The following is a 24,106-nucleotide window of genomic DNA, read 5'->3' on the forward strand; positions in this document are numbered from 1 at the left end:
CATTTTAGCATTTTTGCGATAGTGGTCCTTTAAAGTAAACCCATTAGGGGAAGGAAAATAAAACTGCTGCAACTATGCACTTATTTAAAATTCTGGTTCAAATAATTCAGAAAGTATTAAAGATAGGGAATTAGCCCAACAGCCAGGTAACAAGCATTATAAAAAGATAGACCAGAATCATACCCTTTATATTTTAACTCTTTTGATTTCATGTAATTAACTGGCTCATGTAAGGCAGCTGCATTTTTATCGGTTAATCAACCTTCAAACTTAATCATTTGTTATATTGTAGATCATCAATACAGAATTACCCAATGATTATGCATCTTTAATGAGGATAAAGCACAATTCTTACTTTTAAATCAGGAAAATATTGTTAGATTTTGTTGTGAAAATAAAGTAAATGGAGCATAGCTGGTACAATCGGTTTAATTACATGTGTTATGAACAGTAAACCTTTAAATAATTCAGTGTAAAATAGCTTGTCTCATTGAAATATTCAGTAAAGAATCCAATACACTTGTGAAGGTGTTTTGTAGAAAGTAAATTACGTTCTGCACATTAATAAGAAGACAATAATATCTTCAATTGACGACTAAATACAATTTGGTTTAACAGGAATGACCAAAGACACTTATGCTGGTGTCAAATCAAGCAAGCTACATTATTACATCTATGAAGATCAAGCAAGAGTATACGACATTTAACTATGGGTAGCAATATAAAATGACACTGATAACCAATAATAAAATAGCACAATATTCATGACCAGATAACATTAATTACAAAAAATACTAGATCTACTGAAATAGTATATTATTAGTCTGTTTATTCTCAAAATTACTTTTCCTGAAAAAATGCCAATAATAAAGTTCTCACCCTTTCATGACTCTAAAAAAGCCTCACACAGTTAGCTGCACACAACCTTTCAGTGTCAAAAATAAAAGAAACCATTTAAAGGGAACCTGAGATAAACTAAGTCTCAGGTTTTATACTTACCTGCGGCTTCTTCCAACCCCCTTGAGAACATTTGGTCCCTTGCCGTCTCCCTGGGCAGCTCCTGTCCTCTGCTGGGCAGCCCGGTACTCTGCACAGGCACATAACGCTTCTGGCTATGGGAGCACGCGTGGCTGAGCCGTGCATGCGCGATGAAGTATGACTTCCATGTAGTACCGTGCCAGAGTACCGTGCTGTCCAGTGGGGGGCAGGAGGGGCCTCAGGAGACAGCAAGGGACCAAGCAGCCTCAAAGGGGCTGGAGGAAGTACCAGGTAAGTATAAAACCTAAGACTTAGTTCATCTCAGGTACACTTTAAGGTATCATTCCAAACTTGGGGCAAACCCCGCCCCCATAGCACACCCTCTATGTTGCCGAAAAAACTCCCCTGCATGCCAAAAAATAGCTTCTTTCCATAGCAAATTTCAAGACCTTCATCAAAAATGCAATTTGCACTTCTGGAATTCCCCCATCTTTTTTCATAAACTGTTCCACCACCTCCAGACCTTTGTTCTGGGGGATATTAGTGTAAAGTGAGGACACATCGGAAGGATCAGTGACAAGAAGGGCCTGTCTTCCCACCGACGTGCCCTCCAGAGCGGATATGGTGTGCTTCGTATCCCTCAAGACATGAGGCAGTTTGACCACAAGCAGCTGTAGAAATTTGACAAGGTGCGTGACTGAATCGATTCCACGTATTATAGGTTTGTTCATATCCTTGTAGATTTTCAGTATCTGGTAGATTACCAGGTTACAAGGAGCAGAAGGGACCAGAAATCTAAACTCTGCGTCCCCCAGCAACAGCAATAGAATTTTGAATGTACAATATCTAGCCATTTGTATTAAAATGTACATACAGTATATCCCCAGAAACAGCAGTTAATTTCTGGAAACACCATTGCAAGTTGCAATGCTTTTGCAGGAGATAGCTGTACAGCCGCAATACTGCTGTACAGGGATCCCATTGAAATATATCTACATTTTCAGTACTGAAGGGTAGATACATTATCTGTCCAGGGTTCCAGGGTTTTTACCCCTTATGGTTCTTACCGATTTTGGCATATTAGCTATGGCATTTTTTATACCACAATAATGTGTTATTACCTATGCCATCACAGTGATACATATATTGTTTTTTTCAGGACATTCTAGGCTTTCTTAAGATAATATTTTTTTCAAGTATTATTTAATTTCATGGGCAATTTATGGAGAAAAATTAGGCATAAATGCAAAACTTACACTTTTTTCATGTTTCCCCCTTCCAAACTTTTACATGACAAGTGCCACAATTTTAAAATACTTTATTTGGCTCATCCTGGTTAAAATGATACCATATATGCCATATTTCATCACTAGTTTGGCATGTAGCGTACCATTATCGTTGCCCTGAGGGTCTGTAACAATTGCATGCAATCGCTATGGTTCACAATTTGAGGAACCCATTGCTGTATAGTTGCATTGCTAAGCAACAACATTTTGATTCATCTATACAGTGTTAGGTCCCCGAGCTGTCGCCATAGTGATCGCATCCGATTGCTGTGGGCTGCAGCCCGTTCAGGTGTTTACGAATCTTAAGGCCAAGTTTAGGTGGCACAAGGGGTTAATTAATTTGGTAGGGGTTAAAAGTTCTTAATAAAAATAAAACATTTATTTTTTTTTGTTACACTGTCTCTTTAAATTAAAAAAATATATATTTTTTTCTTATTGTAACTTTATGTGAATGACTTCTGCTAGCAGCAATCATTCACAATGGGATTTGTGCACATGCATGAGCGATGTGTGTGTGTGATGCCTAACCTTATCACATTTAGGGCTCAGACACACTATAAGCACTTTTCTGAGCTTTTTTTAAAAAAACACTCCCATTGATTTATAGTAAAATCACTGTAAAATCGCGATCGCTGTAAAATCACACAAGTTTACCACCATCGTAATTTTAACACAATTTTAATGTAAGCCAATGGGAGCGTTTTTTAAAAAGCTCTCAGAAAGCTCTGATGGCTAAAAAGCACTCTTAAAGCGCTTATAGTGTGTCTGAGCCCTTACTGCATTATGATGCCTAAACCTAGCCTTCCTCCAACATTTACATTTCACAGGTAAATAGTTAATTTCCTTATGTTTACCTCTTACTGATACCTAATCATATTTTTTCTTCCTTAATATTAACCCATTTCCTGATAAAACATACTTCCTAATGCCTAACTTTAAAGGCCTACTATCATGAAAAATTGTCAACCACAAGTTTTCTTGCCTGGAGTGACAAAATGGCTTGAGTCTCCAGTGTCTGTCCAGGCCTTGGTGCTTCCTTAGCAGCATCAATCACAGTAATACAGCAGCATCAATCACAGTAATACTCACACTATAGGAATTCCATCTCATAGGGGGCAACAAGGGGGAATGAGCCAATGAGCCACAGATTCTCTATCCTAAAACAAACAAAACAATAACACACAATAAATAAAGTTTAAAAAGTAAAACATATAGATAAATAAAGTAAACAGTGACCAATTAAAATTCAGAACATATTCTCTGTTGAGGCTAGAATGGATAGTGTCAAGTTCCCTAATCCATCTGGCCTCCTTCATCAATAGCTGTTTAAGATGGTCACCCCATTTATAACTCAGGGGAACACAGTCAATAACCTGGACACATAGCTGACTGGCAGTATGTCGATATTTACAAAAGTGTTCTGAGACTGCATGTTTCAAATTACAATTTCTAATGGTGGATTTATGAGATGACTGACTGTAAGTGACAGTGAGAAATGAAAAAAGTAATTTAAGTGCATGTAGTTCTGGAAGAAATAGACATCTTATATGTATGTGAACTCATGTATTGCAAATTTTAAAAATTTTCATCACAGTGGTTCTTTAAAAAGGAACTTTACTAAATATAACTTAATGATTATTATTTAATGTGATTTTTTTTTTTTTACGTTATTACTTTAGAAATTGTTTGGTCAGTGTTTGCCCATTCTAAAATCTTTCCTCAGCATGATTTACATTTTTACATTTATCAGAGTTGGCAACATCTTTACTGTTGGCAATGGGCATCACTGTGGAATATTTTTTATGTTCCCAAGTGAGTAGAAGCAAACCTGGTCTCCCAAAGTGGAGCAGGAAAAAACGTGCATGCGGCAAGTGGACTAAATGGGCGCCACCATAGGTGCCAATACCAAATAGTGGTCTTTGGGGCGCAGAGTGGAAATTTGGGCGCCTGATATATAGGGGGCGATTATACAGCACACGATATACATCGGGTATCATCGGCACCCAAATGCCACTATTCTGCGGCGCATATTTAACTTTTCTTTCTACTTTTTTGTGCGGTGCAATCATCGCACCATGGCTGATGGGGGTAGGGGGGTTGCAGTGTTAGCTAGGTAGTGCATGCGAGTGGGGGGGGGGGGGTTAGTTTTAGAGATAAGGAAGGTAGTTTGTGCGGGTGGGGGGGGGTTACTTTTAGGGATTAGGTAGGTAGTTTGGGTTTGTGTGGGAGGGGTTAGTTTTAGGCACTAGGTAGATAAATTGTGCGGGTGGGGGGTTGGTTTTGGGCACTAGGTAGGTAGTTTTGTGGGTGGGAGGATAGTTTTAGGCATTAGGTAGGAAGTTTATGCGGGTAGGGATGTTAGTTTTAGGCACTAGTTAGGTAGTTTGTGTGGGTGAAGGGTTCCCTTAGGGACTAGTTAGGTAGTTTGTGCCTGGGGGGTAGTTTTAGGAATTAGGTGTCTACTTTGTGTGGGTGGGGGGTAATTTTAAGCACTAGTTAGGTAGTTGTGAGGGTGGGGGATTAGTTTTAGGCATTAGGTAGGTAGTTTGTGCCCGGAGGGTTTCATTTTTGGGATTAGGTATGTAGTTTGTGCGGGTGGGAGGGGGTTAGTTTTAGGCACTAGGTAGGTAGTTTGTGTGGATGGGGGGGTTAGTTTTAGGCACTACTAGGTAGGTTGTTTGTGCGGGTGGGGGTTAGTTTTAGGCATTAGGTAGGTAGTTTGTGCGGGTGGGGGGTATAGTTTTAGGCATGGGAGCGGTTAGGGTTAGGCAGCGGGGAGAGGGTCTGTATTAGAGTAGGGTTAGGTTTGGCCATAGTAAAATATTGCTATATAATTTCGATAATTTATGTTTTTGTTGGAAAATATTGATATTTAATAACAATATTTTACTAACAACGTTACTGTGTGCCCTTATTTCCCCGTGTCTTCATTTGATGTACTGTCCCAGAGTACACTGGGAGGAGAAGGCTTTGTGACATCAAAGCCTTAGCTAAATATCACTGGGAGGGCAGGGTTACATACCAATATACAGCAATATATAGATATAGGAAGTGTTTCTGATGCTGCAACCAGGACTTTTAACATAAAATTGGATATCATAAATAATGTATTTCATTACTCCATATGTCATTGCGGTGAAGAAAGTACATGATTTTTGTTTTGCGGTCATGCCAAGCTGTTGTTTTTCATGTTGCACCGCACATACGCAAGGCAAAGCAAAGCAGCTGCATGGTAACATTTCATCAAGTTACTAGAAAATCTGAAATCTGCAAGGATAGTTGAAGCATAGTTTTAGAAACTGAAGCTTTGCTAAAAAGACTGGATATTCTGGTGTTTCATTTTTATTTACCCTGAATATGTGTTAGAGACTTTTGTAGTAGAGATGGCCCGAACGGTTCACCGGCAAACGGTTCCAGGCGAACTTTGGGTGGTTCGCGATCGCATGCGAACGCGAACTTTCCCGGTCAACTTTGACCCTCTACATCACAGTCAGCAGGCCCGTTGTAGCCAATCAGGCTACACTATCTCCTGGAGCCACCCCACCCCTTATATAAGGCAGGCAGCATTCGTGTCCCTGTAGTAATTAGTGATGGGAAAGCTGCTGGCAGACTCTCATAGGGAAAGATTAGTTAGGCTCTTGTAAGCTTCTTAGCTCTCTCCTGGCCGATTCTTATTCCTAAAATAGAACCCCAAAACAGCTAATCTTGTTCTTGTGCTTTTTTTTTCCCCCTGCACCTCCCTCCTCCTCCTGTCTTGTCTTGTCTTCCAGGGATTTGTAGGATGTCAAAACATGTAGTGTTGGTGGTATAGTGGTGAGCATAGCTGCCTTCAAAGCAGTTGACCTGGGTTTGATTCCTGGCCAATGTATGTAAGATGGCTTTTGACATCCTACAATCTCTGAAAGACAAGACAAGAGGAGGAGGGAGGGATTATACTCCTTGATTGATGTATACACATGCAAGATGTGTGAAAGCACTTTAGGCCAGCAATTTAGCATTCAATGTTATTTCTGCCCTTAAAACGCTGCTTTGCATCAAATCCAGATTTTTCCCCAGGACTTTTGGCATGTATTCCACTCTGCCATGTCCCCCTCCAGGTGGTATACCCCTTGAAACATTTTTTCCATCACTTTTGTGGCCAGCATAATTTTTTCTAGTTTTCCAAGTTCGCCACCCCATTAAAGTCTATTGCGTTTCACGAAAGTTCGTGCGAACCGAACTTTTTCCGAAGTTTGCGAACCTGGTTCGCGAACCGAAAATCGGAGGTTCAGGCCATCTCTATTTTGTAGTACTAAATTTAATATGTAGGCCATATTGGTAGCATGAAGAAGGTTACCCCAAAATAGCTCCGCAAGCATGCTTGCTTTTCCACCATTTACTAGTACTCTGGTAAGGAAGATTGATGTGAATGTAATGGATGATGTGCTGCTGTATACATCACAACTTCACAACTTAGCTGCTCTGTGCTCTACAGTGTGTGCCTGTGAAAAAAAACAGCAACTGCTGAATAAATAGACTCTCCTCATAGCAATACTGTATTAAGTGAAATGGGGGAGCATTGGTATTCTGCTAAGAGAAATCATCAAATCTGTTTCTAAGATGCAGTAGGTGAAGTGGTGACATCATCCTTCATTACACTTCTGCTCTATCCATAGACACATGTCTACCTTACACTTCACCAAAAGTCCACATGTCAAGTCCGTAGATGGAAGATTGGCTAAATGAGTTGTGCAATCTGCAGAATGAAGTTCACTTTAATAAATAAAGCTAAATATCCTAATGGAACAACTCCTCTCTTCATAGGCAAGAAGAAAAAAAAACATAGATGACAATAATCATTCCCAAAGGACCCAGACTTGCTTTTGATTTAGTCATTGGTATGCAGAACATTGATTATCTTAATTGTGACTAATGCATTGTTTTTGGTGACGCAGATACAAAATGACAATCTGCAATTGGGTGCTTGGCTATATGTTATTTATAACTTTGATGTATTTAGGTCTGAATTGAACACACAGGGCTGAAAGCTTAAACCTTCCTGTCAGTATTATAATCAATACATCAAATCTTGTGGGACATTACACATTCTTAGATCACTGTCTCATAGACTCGCAGACTTTCATTATGACAGGCTTGTTATTTCTTGTCATAACAGATCATAGCACTTAAAACACATGAGTAGAACACACATTTTAAAATGCAATTGAATGAGTGAAGCATATTTCAATATTAAGATTTAAAGTAAACATGTTGCAGAACCTCAGATTTGGGTTGTAATTCCTTCAAGGGGCACTGTGGCGAAAAATTTTAAAATGTAAAAGATGTGCAAACACATACAAATAAGAATTCCTTTTTTTTTTTTCAGAGTAAAATGAGCCATAAATTACTTTTCTCCTATGTTGCTGTCACTTACAGTAGGTAATACGTGAACTACAGCAATGGATGAATGACAACTGGCTGAAACTGAATGCAGACAAAACTGAAGTCCTTCTGATCGGAGGGCAGAGCATGATAACAAAACAACTTAACTTGCAGTCTTCACCACTGGGAATAGGAGGCACGGATCTACGCAGCTCTGACCATGTGCGTAGCTTGGGAGTTCTAATTGATGGGGATTTAAACTTCAGAACTCAAATCTCTGCTGTGGTGAAATCATCCTATTTTCACCTTAAGAACATCACAAAAATCAAGCACCTCATCCCCCCAGAAGATCTACCAACCTTAGTTCATGCCTTCATTACCTCCCGACTGGACTACTGCAATGCTCTCTACACTGGCCTTCCAAAAAAGGTCTTGTACTGCCTACAGCTGATACAGAATACTGCTGCCAGACTGCTAACCAACCAACCCCGTCACTGCCACATAACGCCAATCCTGCACTCCCTTCACTGGCTACCTATAGAATGGAGGGTCCTATTCAAAATCGGCCTACTGACATTTAAATTCCTGAATAATCTGGGCCCTGGATACATGAAAGATATGTTGCAGCTGCGTAGCAATCCCCGCATTCTCAGATCCACAGGTTCTAATAATCTAGTCATACCCAGAGTCCACTTGGAAACTTTTGGTCCCAGAGCCTTCTGTCATGCTGCCCCTATGTTTTGGAACTCCTTACCTCAACAGATCAGGACAGCTCCATCCCTGGACGTGCTTAAATTTAGACTGAGAACCCACCTATTCAGTTTGACATTTGCAGAAATATAACTTTTGTTGTGTGAATACTTCATCCTACTACCAATTACTGAATCTGAGAGAGCCTAAGCGCTTTGAGTCCTAAGGGAGAAAAGCGCTATAGAAATGTTATTGTATTGTATTGTATTATTGTATAATAGAAATCTGACAGAAGCGACAGGTTTTGGACTAGTCCATCTCTTTATAGGGGATTCTCAGCAAGGCTTTTAGGGCCCATTTCCACTTGTGCCGCACGCGTCAGTGAGACGCGCGCGGCACTTTTGGGTGTGCGGAATCGCAGGTTGAATCCCAGAAACCGTGGCATGCATGGCTCTGGGATTCGCAGCCTCCCGTGCAAAACTGTGGGCAGTTTTGGCCAAATCGCTAGGGCAAACGATTCAGCCGGCGGCACCATAGTTTCCTATGGCAGTTTCCCCGTGCGATTTGTGTGCAGGGAAACTCTGCGGATTCGGAGCGGAAACCGCTCCAGTGGAAACGGGCCCTTATTTTTTATATAGAACTTCCCTTAAAAGGATTTAAACAATGATGCTGGCCAGCTTCCCTGCTTGCTACACAGTTTTTGGGCAGTTGGACAGAGCAACTACCATTCATTAAGTGCTTTTGAAAATAAATAAATCCCTGAGAATCCCCCATGAAGAGATGGACTAGTCCAAAACCTGTTGCTTCTGTCAGATTTCTACTACCTACTGTAAGTGACTGCAACATAGGAGAAAAGTAATTTATGGCTCATTTTACTCTGGCAAAAACGTACTTATTTTTTGTATATGTTTGCACATATTTTAAATTTTACAATTTTTCACCATAGTGCCCCTTTAAGCTGGGGAATACTTTCCACTGAACTTGTCAACATGTCCATACAGTTGTGCAACTAAATATGCATAGTGCAAACACAACCTTACTAATTTTCTATACATATGCTTTTATCTTGGTGGCATCATTTTTTCAGGAAAGTGCTTCTTTCAGCATTTCAAAATTATAATAAATGTGTCTCCTCAGTTCCCAAATGTTACATTGTTACATAGTTATTTGGGTTGAAAAAAGACATACGAGTCCATCGAGTTCAACCAGCGGACAAAGTACAACACCAGCCTGCTACTTCCATATCTCTGTTGGTCCAGAGGAAGGCGAAAAACCCTTACAAGGCATGGTCCAATTAGCCCCAAAAGGGAAAAATTCCTTCCCGACTCAAGATGGCAATCAGATAAAATCACTGGATCAACATCACTGGGCATTACCTAGTAATTGTAGCCATGGATGTCTTTCAACGCAAGGAAAGCATCTAAGCCCCCTTTAAATGCAGGTATAGAATTTGCCATAATTACTTCTTGTGGCAATGCATTCCACATCTTAATCACTCTTACTGTAAAGAACCCTTTACTAAATAAATGGCTAAACCGTTTTTACTCCATGCGCAGATCATGTCCTCTAGTCCTTTGAGAAGGCCTTGGGACAAAAAGCTCATCCGCCAAGCTTTTATATTGCCCTCTGATGTATTTATAAATGTTAATTAGATCCCCTCCAAGGCATCTTTTCTCTAAACTAAATAAACCCAGTTTATCTAACCTTTCTTGGTAAGTGAGACCTTCCATCCCTCGTATCAATTTTATTGCTTGTCTCTGCACCTGCTCTAAAACTGCAATATCTTTCCTGTAATGTGGTGCCCAGAATTGAATTCCATATTCCAGATGTGGCCTTGCTAGAGAGTTAAACAAAGGCAATACTATGCTAGCATCTCGAGTTTTTATTTCTCTTTTAATGCATCCCAAAATTGTATTAGCTTTAGCTGTAGCGGCTTGGCATTGAATACGATTATTTAACTAGTTGTTGTCGATGAGTACTCCTAAGTCCTTCAAGTTTGATGTCCCCAACTGTATCCCATTTATTTTGTATGGTGCTAGACCAGGGGTCAGGAACCTTTTTGGCTGAGAGAGCCATAAATGCCACATATTTTAAAATGTAATACCGTGAGAGCCATACAATATGTTTCAAACTGGGACAGTAGGGCTCACGTCCCTGTTGCCATGGTGGTGTGTATATCCTTAGTATATCCTCCGTATATCCTCCGGACAGCGGAAGTGTCAGACACGTCTTCAGCTTCCCTTGGGTTTCAGCATTATTAGCAATTTCCTGAGAGCCAGACAGGAGAAACACAGACTAACATCTTGTACAATTAGTGTAGTGGGGGTGTCTCAGCACCTTGCAGGGAAAAAAATATAGGAGACAAATACGGGAGCCCAATAGTGTAGTATATTAGTATGCAATTGAAAAAAGAAATTTCAATAAATTACTACTCACAAAAGGAGGTTGCAAGGGCAACCAACCGTAGGAAGCAGGTGGAGACCATAAACCCGACTCCACTCGGGGTAGTCCCAGCCGGGACCTGGATGTGGTCGCTCTCCTTGAAAAAGTAGGGACAGGTGTCCACTGTGGGGCACCCACAGGTGGTCTGTCACCACCCCTCAAACACAGATTGTTTGGGGGTATAGCTATGCACAATTGAAGGTAAAGAGGCGCCCTGGTTGAAATAAAAGCATCTAAAAACAGCTTAAAATCGAGGAAATAATATGAGGTGGCTTACCTCAATAACGAAATACTTGTATATGACAAAAGATTTTTATTTAGCACAGGCAACGCGTTTCGCGGGTCCAAGCCCGCTTCATCAGGCCAATAAAAGTGCCAAATGAACAAGTCGATATGGCAAAGGGAGCCTCTTGAGAGGCTCCCTTTGCCATATCGACTTGTTCATTTGGCACTTTTATTGGCCTGATGAAGCGGGCTTGGACCCGCGAAACGCGTTGCCTGTGCTAAATAAAAATCTTTTGTCATATACAAGGATTTCGTTATTGAGGTAAGCCACCTCATATTATTTCCTCGATTTTAAGCTGTTTTTAGATGCTTTTATTTCAACCAGGGCGCCTCTTTACCTTCAATTGTGCATCTTGTACAATTAGCTAGCTGACTTGGGGGGTTGATTCACTTTGTAGGACGAGATCCCCCTGCACTTTGGCCCAATAGGCTGCCTGTCAAGTGTAGCATGGTTACTTTGAAAATTGTACTTGCTCTGCCAAACTAAGCTGCGCTGCTTGAGCAGCGTAGCTTAGTGAATCAACCCCTAGTAATTTATATGTGAGCCGGATGTAGCCATCGAAAGAGCCACATCTGTCTCCCGAGCCATAGGTTCCCTACCCCTGTGCTAGACCATTGGTACGACCAAAATGCATGACTTTACATTTTTCAATATTGAATTTTATCTTCCATTTATGTGCCCATATAGCCATCCTATCCAGGTCCTGCTGCAATATGTCACTATCTTCCTGAGAGTTGATGATTCTGCACAATTTTGTATCATCTTCAAAAATAGCAACATTGCTTTCTACTGCATCTACTAGGTCATTAATAAATAAATTGAAGAGCACTGGACCCAGTACTGAGCCCTGTGGGACCCCACTGCTCACAGTCACCCATTTAGAGTATGATCCATTGACCACGACTCTGTTTTCTGTCCATGAGCCAGTTCCCTATCCATGCACACAGACTCATCCCCAGTCCTTGCATTCTCAACTTTTGCACCAGACTTTTGTGGGGAACAGTGTCGAAGGGCCTTTTCAAAGTCTAAGTATATCACATCTACAGCATTCCCAGTATCCACATTAGCGTTCACTACCTCATAAAAGCTGAGCATGTTAGTCAAACAGGACCAGTCTTTAGTAAACCCATGCTGATGCTGAGAAATAAGATTATTTTCTACTACAGAGTGATACAACACAGTGGTAAATATGACCTTGTCTTAACTTGCTTTGAGATTGGTTGCTGACATAGAACTCAAGATGAGAATGTATTTTTCTGAAAACAATATTTCTCTGTTGTTACATGCACGCCATGTTGGCTGTGTACTGTTTTCAGTTACATGTAGAGTTTAAATGCACTGCAAAGCACTTTCTATTTTTATTTGCAGAGTGCCGCAAGTTATTTGGGGTTGTCAGTACAAAGGGGTAAGGCAGAATGGATTTCTTTGGTGCTGCTGGGTGCTGACAGTATTCATTTAACTAATAGTGACACAGACTTTACATCTTGCAGAACACAATCATTATTTTGGGAGGTTTTCTCTTTTTTTAGCATTATTTATAAAGTACACAATGTATTGAAATATTTATGTTTATTTTCCTTTTTGGAAAAGTTTACTAGAAGTGCAAGGGGTTCTGAATGTCTGTAAGAGTGTTTAGGAAAGTTCTGTGTTGCTCTTTGGGTTGCATTATTCTTTTGAAGGTCATTAACCCATTCGCGTTCTGTCGTTTTCACTTAAGCAATGTTCACCTCCCATTCATTAGCCTATAACTTTATCACTACTTATCACAATGAACTGATCTATATCTTGTTTCTTCCGCCACCAATTAGGCTTTCTTTGGGGGCGTACATTTTGCTAAGAGCCACTTTACTGTAAATGCATTTTAACAGGAAGAATAAGAAAAAACTGAAAAAATTCATTATTTCTCAGTTTTCAGCCATTATAGTTTTAAAATAATACATGCCTCCATAATTAAAACTCATGTATTGTATTTGCCCATATGTCCCGGTTATTACACCGTTAAAATTATGTCCCTATCACAATGTATGGCGACAATATTTTATTTGGAAATAAAGGTGCATTTTTTTCCGTTTTGCATCTATCACTATTTATGTAATGATCTGCTCAGCTGCCTGTGCAGGCAGGCCGCTTTTTGGCCATTGTTTAGGTTTGTATGCTGCAGGACTCTGGAAAGAAGAGCTTCTGTCAGTTCTGCAGCTTGCTGCAGAGGAATTTGCATACGTTTATCATGCAAATTGCCTAGCCACATCCATTGTGGGCTTGCTCTATAAGTACTATCTGTTTCCCACAATGCTTGGCTGGTCATAAGGAGTCTTCCTGTGAAACACTCTGGAGGAGTGTCAGCCTTACTCTCTGTTTGAAGATCAGCTTAGAGTAATTCCTGGAAAACTGCACTAGGCAGGTTTCCTTAGTGCAGTTAGGATTGCTTATCTGTTTGTTTGTTCTGTTGCTATTGTCCTGTCCCAGCGGTGGTCGACAGGAAATGGTTCTGATCTCTGCTCTTGGAGTATAGCTGGTGCAGCGGTTGCTACCAGCTATCTCTTCTGATCTGTCTCACTTGGATCGCGCTAGCATCTTGCGCTAGCGCTGTGGATCCTTCTGTTCTGTCTCCTTGGATCGCGCTAGCCACTTTCCGCTAGTGCTGTGGATCCTTCTGTTCTGCTACTCTGTACATGGATCGCGCTAGCCACTTTCACTAGTGCTGTGGATCCTTCTGTTCTGCTACTCTGTCTGCCTGGATCGCACTTGCCTAGCGCTAGTGCTGTGGATCCTTCTGTTCTGTCTTCCTGGATCGCGCTAGCCACTTTCGCTAGTGCTGTGGATCATATCTCTCGCTTGTCCCTGTTTTCGTGTGTCTGTCTTGTCTGCTACGAACGCTTGCTGGAGGCTCGGTGAGGTAACCGTTAAGCAAGCGCTCACGTCCTCTGTTACATGTTTGTCTGTCGATGGTTAGTTAGGCGTGCTTGTCTCTATTGTGCTTATCACGTGGAGACCGCGCATGAACGCGTGCACTGTTGCGAATGAGTGCGGTGTTCGCGTTCAGTTAGCGTTTGTTATTTACCGTATCTCCTCATTGTATTATTTGCTGTGCCTTTGTTAACCTCGTATTCTGTTCTGATCTGCCTTGTGTCACGTCTGGCGATCGCACCTCTCGCGATCGCGTTCCTATTTCATATCTGCTGTTGTGTGTGCACTGTCGCGGGGTGGCGACTAGGTTGGCGCACACACATACAACCTGTCCCTTTGCTCGTTCTCATTCACAATCGCCTCTCTTGCGATTGCTTTCTGCGCTTCGTACAATTCCTGTCTGGCATTTGTGGAGGTACAGAGGATTGGTTCCTCTGCACTCCCCAGCGCCATCTGCCGACAGGAATTTCCCTCTACGGGTGCGTAGCACCTTTTGCTGGATGACTGCAATTATATGCTTGTGGAGGATTTCCGCCGTATCAGCGCACGCGTTGTGCGCTGATCACGGAGAAAGTTCCACAATCGTTACAATTTACAAGTTTAAAATAAAAAAAATATAGAAATATTTCATCTTTACATTGATATTTAAAAAGTTTAGACCCTTAGGTAAATATTTACATGTTTTTTTTTATTATTATTGTAATGTTTTTTTTTTTTTATATTAAACATTTTATTTGGGTATTTTTGGGAGGGTGGGATGTAAACCATATTTTTTTAATGTAATTGTGTGTTGATTTAAATTTTTTTTACTTTTTGTTGTAGTTTTACTTTTTGGCCACAAGATGGCGGCCATGAGTTTGTTTACATGACGTCACTCTAAGCGTAACACACGCTTAGAGTGACGCATCGGGGAGGGAACAGCCAGAAAAGGCGCAGCTTCCGAGAGAAGCTGGCGCTGTTTCAGCGGGGGAGAGGAATCCGTGATCGGGCACCATAGCCCGATTCACTGATTGCCTGGCTAATGAACCGCGGGCTGGGAGCGCGCGTGCATGCGTGCGATCGGCCGCGGGAGCGCGCATGGTTCCTGGACGTAGTTTCTACGTCCAGGAACCAAAATAGGTTAAGAGAGCAGGGCCATTACTTTTCCCATTTTTGTTTATTGGGGGGTTTTTTTGTCCTCAGTTTATAAAGCCTAACGTTTTTCTACTTTATGAAAAACATTACTGTAAGTGGGAGTTTTGCTTTCAGAACATTGGAATTTACTGTGAGCGTTATGCTAAAAACAAGAACATTCATTGCAAAAGCCAAGTTTAATACAGAATTATATTAAAAAAAACCTACAGGGAAAGATAATGGCAAAACTGGACAACAGGAAATTACACCTTTAAAAATGTTGTGAATTACTGTGTTCTTCACTAATTGCAGTTCAGGTATTTTCTGATTGCCTACCCGGGCTAAATAGGGAGTCTGTTCTTCCTGTGTGCTGGTTAAATTAGCCCTCTAAATCAACTCCTCCCACCGTTGTTTCCAACACAGTTGCCAGGTGGAGTGGATGCTGTAATATTTCCTTTCTTTAAAGTACCCTGGCCAATATGCAATTAACATTTTCTCCTAAGAGATCATTTTTTATCTTCATTATTAAATTCATTTTCAGTGCTTTAAAAAAAAGTACCAAAAAGTAGATAAAAAGTACTAGCAAAATTATTTTAAGTATTTGCTTGTTTGCTGGTGGTTTAAAAAGCATTTAACCTCCCTGGCGGTAACCGCCGAGTCAGGCTCGGATTGTAAATCCACAGCTCAGAGTGGTAACCTTCAACTAGACTTTTAGTGACCGCTGTGAGGTCTATACAGAGTATAGCGTGCAGCGGGCATTTTCACTCACCTCCCGGGGGATCCAGACATCGGCAGCCATCCTTCCTTCTGTCCTCCGAAGCTCTCCCTCCCCCTGGTGAGATCGCCACCTGTTGTCATGATGACAGACCGCAATCTCAGTACAGGGTTACAGAGCCACCCGGAGTGCGGAGGGAGAACAGCAGCGCTGGATCCCAGGGAGGCGAGTAAGTGCAGGGGCTGCTGCTGGCTTTTTGACAACATGATCGTTTCGTGGTTTTAGGGTCTGGAAGGGTGCAAAAAATGCACCACTTTTAGACCCTAAAATCTGGAAATAATCAAACCATCAGGGAAATGGGAAATATGAAAATATCACTAAGGAGAAAACTCAGGAAAAAGTTTATTGCATACCTGTTCCTTGGTTCCACCTTTACATTGTTGTACAATTATGTAATGATACATACATAGACGTCACACTAATAAAATAAATATGTGCATAACAATCCACTGTTTGACTTCTTTTTTTTTTTACTATAATTTTTATTCGATTTTTTTATCATGTACAAATACATGCTCAATGCATAAAACAGGAAAAACAAAATACAGGTGAACGTTGTATGATGGATGAATACATTGGTAAATTAACAGAATAAAGTTGCACATTATGCTGTAACATCCAAAAAGTGAAAACAAGGCATTATAAAGCAGGCAACTGTATTTCATATAATACACTAATAACCTCCCTAGCATTATGGACAAGCCTAATTGTCCTAAAAAAAATAGCTAGAACTGGTACGGACAGGCTTTTCCAGTTATTACAATTACTCACCTGCAGTGTCGTTGCTGGCATGGGGGATCCTTCGCCGGGACCTTGCAGCTACTCTGCATGTGTATTCCCACCTTCTACTTGGCAATCCCCAGCAGCAATCTTCTTTTCTTCTTTATTCTTGCTTCCTGTCCCTCGGCAATCATGTCCCCCGCTGTGTCCCTCTGATGGCATTGCCTTCACCCCCTGGTGTCAGGCATACACAGCTTCATCACATCAGGCAGCAAATTCAAGTTTTTTTTATATTGGATTCATTACAAACATCTGTATTGGATCCAATATATAAAATTCTAAATGAAAAAAAAAGCTGTTGACAGCACTACTGCCCATAGCAGCAAATAATAAAGTAAAAAAATAAATAAATAAAAATACAATTAAATATTTTAATGAAGATAAAAAATTATTCAAAAAAATAAATAGTGGTTTTTTATATTGTATCCATGCTTGAGGACATCTTGCAAGACTGCAACTTGCAAGCGGTCCTCAAAAATGCTTACAATATAAAGAAACACTTGCAGGGAAATTAAACGCCGGGGAGGTTAACCACTCTGCAACCGCCTCACTCAGAATTGCAACCACAGAGTGGCTCCCCCAGGACCGCCTAACGCAAGATTGCGTCATCTTGCGATGCATGAGATTTGCAGGGAACAAGCGCTCGCTCACGCACCATTCCCTGCAGGGGTAGAGAGGTGGCTGCATCGGTGAGCTTGCCAGCCCGCGATGGTGGCTGTCAAGCTTTTGATCAGAGCTAAGGGGGGGGGGGAGAATAATGTAAGCAGCGCTGCAGATCTCCCGCAGCGCTGTACAAGTGACAGGCTTGTCACTTCACTGTCCCTTCAGATCCGCTCACAATCTAATCCCTGCCGTAGTCCTATGCCTTCTAGGCATAGGACAAACCACTGATTGCTCCACAGTAACAAGTTAGGGGGGGGCAGGGGGATTAAAGTAAATAGGGCTTTTTTTAAAAGAAAAAGATCACTTTTAATTGATTAATTGATTTAAAAAAACTAACAATCGCAGGAGCGGCCTGGTCACTAGGAGGGTGGCCTGGTCACTAGGAGGGTGTAAGCCTGTGTTCCTGAAGTGGTTAAGGATCTAAGTAGTTTGTCAATCATTTAGATCCCTAACCACTAAGTCAAAGAGGGAAGCACATCATCCTCTACATCCATATCTGACTAAACACATGCATTTTAGATGTGAGGGATAGGTATGAGTGAGAACACCTCTGGTAACCTTGTGAGAATTTCCCCGAACCTTGCATGATAGCGCACATTTTTACCAAAACTTTTTCACATATTGCATTGAGGTCAACGGCACTGATTTTAGCGGTTAATAGCAAAGTCTCCTTACATTCTATAATCACCAAATGTTCTGGGTATGACTAGGAGAATAGTGGGAACAAGAGAAAAATAGTTTTCAATAAGACCTGGTAGGTTTTGAGAAAATCAATTTTAAACTTAAGATAGGAAAAATGTTTTTTTAAATGCAGTTAAATGACAGACAAATACATCCACCCATATGTAGTAAAATTTAACTACCTAAACTTTTGCAATGGATTGCTGTACAGTCGCAATACTGCTGTGTAATGATCTCAGAAAAAAACTATTATCTACATCAAAAAAGTATAAAGGGGGATCTGGAAAAGAGAGGTGGAAAAGCCTCCTCCTCTCTCCCAAAGCTGTTGTGCAATCCATGGACAATGGGCTCATCCCAACCTCTGGTGCCCGGGGGGAGGGGGAACTACTTTCACACTAGTGGGTGTAAGCCCAGGGATTCATGCTGGCATTTTGGGGAACAACTCTCAGTAAAGAATATCACAATTCTGCCCAATTAGACATTTTTCCACCCTGAGGTCATGTCACTCATTAGTGTTATATTAGTACAATCGAAGTTCAACACGGCACCTCATGACAGAAAATTCTCTGAGGATCTTAAAAAAAGAGTTGTTGCGCTACATGAAGATGCCCTAGACTATAGTCATTTCTGGGAGGTTCAGTAAATAAATTTCAGGTTTAAAAACCCAGGCACCAGTAAGAAAAGGACACAAAAAAGAGTACCAGGAGCACCAATAATATAGTATTTCTGGGAAATGGGAAATGTAAAGAAATAACAACTACTCACAAATGTGGGTTGCTATAGGCAACCTCAATTTCGGGCAGTGGAGCTTTGAAACAGATACACAGCTCAGACACTGTCTCGTATTGACTTGAGGAAGCAGGCAGGTCCCATAAAATGCATTGTCTTTTTATTGGTGTCTAACAATAAAAATCTGAACCTCTTATCATGAGGTAAGACTGTTCCTATTACTTACCTCCACTCATTACACATTGTATTACAATTGGGGCGCCTTCTTCCATTTGCATAGACTTTAAGAAGATTGCCAACACCCCAAAACTAAGCTGCAGCACAGTGGCTAAGACCATACAGCGGTTTAACAGCACAGTTTCCACTCAGCGTCATATCCAGAGGTTGTCTATTGTAAATAGACATATGAGTGCTGACAGCATTGCTACAGAGGTTGAAGGTGTGGGAGTCAGCCTGTCAGTTCGCAGACCATACATACACACTGCATCAAATTGGTTTATATGGCTGTCTTCCCAGAAGGAAACCTCTTCTAAAGATGATGCACAAAAAGCACAAAAAAGTTTGCTAAAACAAGTAGATTAAGGACATGGATTACTGTAACGATGTCCTGTGGTCTGATAAGACCACAATATATTGATTTGGTTTAGATGTTATCAAGCACATGTGGTGGCAAGTGAGGAGTACAAAGACAAGTGGGTCTTGCCTACAGTTAAGCACATTGGTCGGAGTGTAATGGTTTGGGGCTGCAGTGCTGATTCCCTCAATGAGCTACAGTTCATTGAAGGAACCATGAATGCCAATGCATACTGTGACATACTGCAGCAGAGCATGATCCCCTCACTTTGGAAACTGGCCACAGGCAGTATGCCTACATGATAATGACCCCAAACACACCTTCAAGATAACCACTGCCTATCTAAAGAAACTGAGAGAAGGCTTCTTTCCCCGTCCCTTGCTTGTATAGTGTGATACATAGGCTGTGAGCTGGAATGATTTGTCTGTGATCTGTTCACACAGGAGCAGCTTGCTAGCAAGTGGGGATTAAAGCATACCAATACACTAGCCATCGTTCAACCTGCCAGCCAACTGCACCATAGGCCTGGCACACCCATGGAGGCCGCAATGGCGTTCCCACCAGGTCCCTTGCCTTTTTGCCCACAGCTGCCACAAGCCAGCGTTTCCACTTTACCGGATCTGCTCCTGGATGCTTACAACACCATCTCAGACACAGACTTTTCTGCAAAGGCCTAGAATAGACCACAGCAGTCATTTTCCAACCCCAGGGGAATCTTGGACAATCTGTCTACCACTCTCTCTCTTTTCTCTCTATCTCTCTCTTTCTACATTGTTTCAATGACATACAGTGAGGCATCTGAATGTGCTGCAGAGTAGTGAGCACCACACAGATTGTGGCTGCTCCACTCAACATAGTACCCGGACGGTCCCCCGATATGACTACTGTATGTTTCTTTTCTCTGTATGCTTGTTACTGTACCATTGTCAACCCTGTATGTGCCCCAAAAAAATACAGGTTCAACCCCCATTGTACTTGGTGAAATAAAGTATTCTCTATTCTGTATGTACATATGTAGGTAACTTATTTTCAGTAATAGGCCATCATTTAGACAACCTGCCCTACTCTAAAGCCGCTGAGTTCTGTTTGTGATGTTTACATTGGATTCATATCACCTGCTGAACAAGTTAGCCTTAATTTTATTACATGAGTTAGGCAAAAAATATCTAAATCTAGCCATACAAACATCGATTTTGTTCACTTTAATGGTCCCCAATAGCCAGCTATCATGCCTACTTTGTCGTTTTCCTCCTCCTCCCCTCCAAATAAAAAAAAATGTGAAGCTGGAGCCACCACTGATAACAGGTAGATTTCCTTCTGCTAGCTCTGCACATGTCAGTGCATTATTCTCCTCAGAAAGTCATCCCTGAAAGCATGGGCATCTTATCTGGACAGCTCATACAGAGACACAAAATAAGCAGCTGCAGTTTAAGCACGTAAGACCTGTCATCTGTAAAACATATAACGTACACACAGGGTTAACAGATGTAGGGAGAGGGATTCCCCCTCTCCCCTTGTGATTCAATGGTCCTACAGTCATATCCCATCAGTGAATTGTGAAAGGATTTTCCTAACATGAAAGGTACAGATAAGCAGGGGAAGATTTATAGCAATACTTAGAAACACTTAGACAAGCTATTCCTATCCCAGTTAAAAAAACATGTTAATCGATAGTTACCCTTTAAGACTAGAAATTTTACAATCACAATTTTAATGTATTGTATTTACAATATCACTTGAAAAACATAATTATGGATTGTGCAAGTGTCTCCTACTCCTGTATAATCAGTGGATATTTCACTTTTATTTTATTCTTTTTTTTTAATTTTCTTTTATAATAAATGTGTCCCCTGCCCATTAAAAACACAGAATTTCCACTTAAATGTGGGAGCTCTTAGCATTCTATGCATAATTTCATTCTCACCGCTGCTCTCCAGGTTAATAGCAATCTGTGAAATATGTAATTGTCTTTCATAGCTGGTTTATTTTGTTACTATGAAGTTGAAATGTCTAGGAGCTATACACCACAGCTAAGAATTGGTAAGCCTCATAAATTCATAAAATAGGATAGGAAAGCCATGAAACATTGTATGTTAAAATGGTGTGTGGTTAGATTCAAAACTTACTAACAAATATCTAGATTGCTTCTGGAAGCAACATCAATATGAAACTTGATCTTAATCAACTTACAGAACTGAATTTCCAAGCACAAAGGCCCAAGACTATCATGGCAACTGTAGTTTCGCACACCACCGTTTGGAGTAGTAGTATCATTCATCTTGGTCCCATGTGCTCACTACAAAATTAATTGTACTAAACTATATGGAAGCCTCACCATCAAGTCTGGGTTTTCCATATGTAGGCAACTGCTAATTATCTGCTTGCATTGTGCTAACTTCAAAGCTTGAAGATTCGAATCTCGACATCATTTCCGCAATTCCCATCCAATGAATCCCGACCTGGTGACATATCGACATTGCGTCTCTGGGCCTCACTAAGAGTGACATTGGCCTCAGTTCACTAAGCTTAACTCCTGTCTTTCATAACTCTTCTGAGCTGTTTTACATTAATTTGGCTCTATGGAGTAGGGCTTGTAAATCCGAGAGGTACAGACTAATCAGCAAGCTCATTGTTACCCAGAACTCATTGTAGTGTGTAAGGGACTACAATGGTCCTAAAAGCCTCCTTACTAAGATGTTAACCTCTCGGATTTACAAGCCCTACTCCATAGAGCCAAATTAATCCATGATATGCACTGATGAGGATCAAACAATCCGAAACAGTCTGTATGCATGGTGGATTATTATGACTCTGTACAAATTAACAAGCTGACACATCATTGCATTCCAGTGGTTCTGGAGGTGTGTTTAGCTTCTAAGGGTACAATGGTTAATTTGCATATATTCAGCAGTGGTGCTCTGGGAGACATCTCAAGCTCACTCCAACCTGAATTATCGCAAATTCTTTCTGTTTTAGGAAAGCAAACTTTTGTTTTTCTTAACATCTTAGTAAGGGGGCTTTTAGGACCATTGTAGTCCCTTACACACTCCAATGAGTTCCGGGTCACCATAAGCTTGCTGGTTAGTCTGTACCTCTTGGATTCACAAGCCCTACTCCATAGAGCCAAATTAATCCATGCCATGCACTTATGAGGATCAAACAATCTGAAACAGTCTGTATGCATGTTGGATTATTATGGCTCTGTACAAATTAACAAGCTGACACATCATTGAATTCCAGCGGTTCTGGAGGTGTGTTTAGTTTCTAAGGGTACAATGGTTAATTTGCATATATTCAACAGTGATGCACTGGGAGACATCTCAAGCTCACTCCAACCTGAATTATCACAAATTCTTTCTGTTTTAGGAAAGCAAACTTTTGTTTTTCTTAACATCTTAGTAAGGGGGCTTTTAGGACCATTGTAGTCCCTTACACACTCCAATGAGTTCTGGGTCACCATGAGCTTGCTGGTTAGTCTGTACCTCTCGGATTTACAAGCCCTACTCCATAGAGCCAAATTAATCCATGCCATGCACTGATGAGGATCAAACAATCCGAAACAGTCTGTATGCATGTTGGATTATTATGGCTCTACAAATTAACAAGCTGACACATCATTGCATTCCAGCGGTTCTGGAGGTGTGGTTAGCTTCTAAGGGTACAATGGTTAATTTGCATATATTCAGCAGTGGTGCTCTGGGAGACATCTCAAGCTCACTCCAACCTGAATTATCACAAATTCTTTCTGTTTTAGCAAAGCAAACTTTTGTTTTTGTTAAAGAAGTAAGAACTCTTTATTCTTCATAAGAATACAGAGTTTGAATGTCTAACTACCCGTATTTTCCTGCGTATAAGAGACTGGGCGTATAAGACAACCCCCCACTTTTCAAGTTAAAATATACAATTTGGGATATACTCGCTGTATAAGACTACCCCTCTTGATTGTTGGACATTTGTGTACTATACTGTATGTACTGATGCTATACTGTATAAACAGGTACAGATACTGGTGCTGTACTGTATGTGGTACCCAGTATACAACAACCAGCCAATCACGGTAAGCAATGTACCTTACCGGCGATTGTCTGGTTGTTTACTATTACCTCCTTCTCTGCCTCTCAGATCTTGCACATTCGCACCTGCACCGCTTCACTGCAGTCCTCAGGAGCAAGTTCTGTTAGGCAGAGAAGGAGGTGTGGTAATAAGATACAAGGGCTTGCCAGACACGTAAAGGAGGCATGTTTTTCTGGGCACATCACTGCTCTATCTATTTTTTCAATATGCCAGTGTCCCCAGATGCCTGCAGCTTGCTCCGCCCTTCACTTACACCTTCCCAGTGAGGTTCCCCCTCACCTCATCATTGGGACCATATTAAGTCACTTCTTTCCACAAATCCTGGTGAGTGAATTTTCTTCTACCATACTTTTACAGCACCGCCCTTGCTGCTTTGATACGGCCACTGCAAATGGCAGGGATGCGGCTGGGGACGTTTTTGTGCTCCCCCTACCATATGCAGCAACTGCAGATTCTTCAGTCCGGCTCGGAAGTTTTAGCACCCACCCCATAAGACAACACCCAGTTTTCCGTGGTTAAAAAGTAGTCTTATATGCCAGCAAATATGTATGTTTCTTACACGGATCACACAATTCTTATGTACAGGATTCTATATATAGATTTGGATATTGCAAGGTGAGTGGTAAAACAGGTGACTTGTAGAAATGTAGAATAGAAACAAATGACATGAGATTTTATGAAAGAAAAGCAATTAAAAAGTTAAAGTGAACCTCCAGACTAAAAATCTACTCAGCAGCACTGCAAAGGCCTGGTGTGTCTTTAACAGT

General features: G+C 41.1%; 1 protein-coding gene across 1 annotated transcript in view; it reads left to right on the forward strand.

Moving 5' to 3' along the window:
- Nucleotides 1-24,106, forward strand: part of VWC2 (von Willebrand factor C domain containing 2) — a 567,725-nt gene that overhangs the window by 212,614 nt on the left and 331,005 nt on the right. The window lies entirely within an intron of this gene.

This window comes from Hyperolius riggenbachi, chromosome 5 (genome assembly GCF_040937935.1).
Source record: "Hyperolius riggenbachi isolate aHypRig1 chromosome 5, aHypRig1.pri, whole genome shotgun sequence".
Taxonomy (NCBI): Eukaryota; Metazoa; Chordata; class Amphibia; order Anura; family Hyperoliidae; genus Hyperolius; species Hyperolius riggenbachi.